Source organism: Callithrix jacchus, chromosome 3 (assembly GCF_049354715.1).
Source record: "Callithrix jacchus isolate 240 chromosome 3, calJac240_pri, whole genome shotgun sequence".
Taxonomy (NCBI): Eukaryota; Metazoa; Chordata; class Mammalia; order Primates; family Cebidae; genus Callithrix; species Callithrix jacchus.
This window is the reverse complement of record NC_133504.1, coordinates 132,653,106-132,657,024: the sequence shown is the minus strand read 5'-3', so window position 1 is coordinate 132,657,024 and position 3,919 is coordinate 132,653,106. Positions and strand designations below refer to the sequence as shown.

At 35.7% G+C, this 3,919-nt stretch overlaps 1 pseudogene; it reads left to right on the top strand.

The window, feature by feature from the left end:
- The first annotated feature begins 310 nt into the window (after positions 1–310).
- On the top strand, positions 311–1,504 carry LOC100393256 (hsc70-interacting protein-like; annotated as a pseudogene).
- Positions 1,505–3,919: the final 2,415 nt, after the last annotated feature.

Below are 3,919 nucleotides of genomic sequence, written 5' to 3'. Positions count from 1 at the left end.
ATATAAAGTCTCTTAAAAATTTTTCATGTATCTTGCAAGTGTAACTTGTACTTGGAATGTGCTTATTTTTTCATTAACTTTAACATTTATTGTCATGCAATATAAAACAACATTCCTTTCACGGCTTCCCTAAAATCAACATGGCAAAATTTAAGCATATGGTAGATAACTATAAAACATTTACAGATATTTTTGTTTTTTTATTTTATTCTGTTTTAAATCTGAGTCAGTTTTTTCCTGGTCCTTTTGTGACTCCCCATAGCATTGTGAAAAAAAGAGAGAACTCGCCCCTTCTGAGCGGTCACGCCTCGGCCTGGAAGCGGGCCGCGGACCCTCAGCTTCGCCCACCACTTCCCGACCATGGACCCCCGCAAGGTGAACGAGCTTCGGGCCTTTGTGAAGATGTGTAAGCAGGATCCAAGTGTTCTGCACACCGAGGAAATGTGCTTCCTGAGGGAGTGGGTGGAGAGTATTGGGGGTAAAATACCACCTGCTCCTCAGAAAGCTAAATCAGAAGAAAATACCAAGGAAGAAAAACTTGATAGTAAGAAGGTAGAGGAAGACTTAAAGGCAGACGAACCATCAAGTGAGGAAAGTGATCTAGAAATTGATAATGAAGGTGTGATTGAACCAGACACTGACACCCCTCAAGAAATGGGAGATGAAAATGCAGAGATAACAGAGGAGATGATGGATCAGGCAAATGATAAGAAAGTGGCTGCTATTGAAGCCCTAAATGATGGTCAATTGCAGAAAGCCATTGACTTATTCACAGATGCCATCAAGCTGAATCCTCGCTTGGCCATTTTGTATGCCAAGAGGGCCAGTGTCTTTGTCAAATTACAGAAGCCAAATGCTGCCATTTGAGACTGCGACAGAGCCATTGAAATAAATCCTGATTCAGCTCAGCCTCACAAGTGGCGAGGGAAAGCACACAGACTTCTGGGCCACTGGGAAGAAGCAGCCCATGATCTTGCCCTTGCCTGTAAATTGGATTATGATGAAGATGCAAGTGCAATGCTGAAAGAAGATCAACCGAGGGCACAGAAAATTGCAGAACATCAGAGAAAGTATGAGCGAAAACGTGAAAAGTGAGAGGTCAAAGAAAGAACAGAAAGAGTTAAGAAGGCTTGAGAAGAGCATGAGAGAGCCCAGAGGGAGGAAGAAGCCAGACGACAGTCAGGAGCTCAGTATGGCTCTTTTCCAGGTGGCTTTCCTGGGGGAATGCCTGGAATGGGAGGGGGCATGCCTGGAATGGCCTGAATGCCTGGACTCAATGAAATTCTTAGTGATCCAGAGGTTCTTGCAGCCATGCAGGATCCAGAAGTTATGCTGGCCTTCCAGGATGCGGCTCAGAACCCAGCAAATATGTCAAAATACCAGAGCAACCCAAAGGTCATGAGTCTTATCAGCAAATTGTCAGCCAAATTTGGAGGTCAAGCATAATGCCCTTCTGATAAACAAAGCCTTTGCTGAAGGAAAAGCAACCTAGATCACCTTATGGATGTCGCAATAATACAAACCAGTGTACCTCTGACCTTCTCATCAAGAGAGCTGGGGTGCTTTGAAGATAATCCCTATTCCTCTCCCCCAAATGCAGCTGAAGCATTTTACAGTGGTTTGACATTAGGGTATTCATTCAGTTAATGTTTTACTACTAGGAATTACAAACTTTAAACACTCTTTAACTTTAAAAATATTTAAAACAAATTTAAAGGGTCTGTTAATTCTTATATTTTTCTTTACTAATCATTTTGCATTTTTTCTTTGAATTATTGGGCAGGGAAGATACTTAATGTATAGAAGATTTTTACTCTAATTCGAGTGAAATAAAAGTTTATTAGTGAGGCAAACATAACTCAAAAAAAAAAAAAAAAGAAAAGAAAAAAAGAACTCAAAGTGACTCCAATGACTTTTTTTTTTTTTTTTTTGGTAATTTTGACATTCAATTTATATCTCCTTTTAACTTTTTTCTTAAAAGAAAGATATTTCTTTATCTTTCTATGTATTTACTTATTTATTTTTTTACTGACATTTGGCAATGCCTTTTTCTTGTTGGGAAAAAAAGAGATGTTATGACTACAAATTTATGATAGAATAATTTCATGAAATAATCTGGACAACAAACCCCCACGACAAAAGTTTACCTATATAACAAGCCTACATATGTACCCTTGAATATAAAATGAAAGTTTAAAAATTAATAAATTTTAAAAAAGACTTCATGACTCATAATTTCAATGACTCTTAGAAGACATATGTTTAAATTAATTTATAAAACAAATTTGTTTTACTTTAATGATTAATATTTTTCATAAATTGTAATTCAATATAGTTCAGATTCAAACTCTATCATCTGGTGGAACAAGGAAGTTTGAAGGCTGATATAACTACATAAATCTTACTGCAAACTAATATTAAGACGTTTCAAACATAGAGCATCATGCTCTGGTCTTTTTTTCTTTTTCTATTGTTTTCTTCTTTCTGGAAGATAGAAATTGATTCTTAAATGGAATTGAAAATATCCACTAGAAGGGTAAAAAAATATAGGGGCTCATTATATTGAAAATTTGTAGCCAAAGAGTCTTTGAAAATGCAAAAACATTACAGAGAAAGTTAATCAAAAACTCAAAAACATTGCAAAGTCTGAATGTTGCAATTCGAATTCTACCCCTGCTTTGAGTAATGACTTCATTCTTTCTTCTTAAAATGAATTAGCAATTTAATTCCATCTACAGAGAAAAATCAGTTGTAGAGTGAATTATAAGTGCTTGATCTTATTATTTTAAATATACACAGAATTGAGCTCAGTAGGACTGCACACTAAAATCTAAAGACCATTCTTTCTGCTAATTTCAACCATTCCACCGACTTTTGAAAGGCATAAGACATCAATGAATGATAATGTTGCCCACTATATTTCGAAATACTTTTTTCTCAGAATTATTTTGATGAATTCTCTGATTCTTTTGTACCAGCCTCCACCTCTCCTTGCCACTCCCATATCAGTCCCCTCAATCAATTAAAGCTTTGGGCTATGGGTCAGAGTATTCATCATATTTCTGTATCTTGCCATCACATCTGAAACCATTTAGCTTTAGAATTTCTTTACTTCTTCCGTCCTTGTGATGCTTATATCCCATTTCAATCACATATTTGCATGCTTGTATCTCTTATATTATTACCACCTGGAAGTTTTATCACTTCTAAAATCATAAATGTAGAGTTTTCACTCTCTGGTGACAAATTTCTATATTCCTAGATCTCTAACTCAAGTACTCTTATATTACTAGGAGTACTTATATGGTAACATGGATAAGGTTTATTAACATGTGAGTGCCCCCAAGTTCTTCCTCTCTCAATTCACATATCTCCTCCTAAGTAAGATAGTTGCTTACTTTTGTATGTGTTTAATTTAACAAAGTTTAAAGATTGGTGACAATGCTGACTGTAAGACTTGTCAAACTTTATTTTTAAACTTGTTTCCCATTCCAATAGATTATGTGACTATTCCCAGTGATTCACTTCTTTTTCACTGTAAGAAGATTATGGATCTATACCTTTTGTCATGTGATTTATAATATCCATGAAAAGAATATTCTTCCCATGCCACTATTAGACTTAGCCATATGCCTTGCTTTAGCCAATGAAATGTAAATATGTTCTATGCAGAAGCTTTAACCATTTTTAAGGGTTTACTCCAGCACTCTTGTTCTTTAATGTTGCCAAAAGATCAGTGTTTCCAGATTTAGATGAATTCTAAGTTCCTAAACTTGACCCCTAAAGTGAAAATAAACATGTACAGCTACACAGATTTAGAAATAAATAAACTGTTATTCCTATAAATGAGACAAGTGATACCTAGAGGTCATGGATAAACCACAGTGCTAATAGGACTGCCAAAGGTAATTTGGGTGGT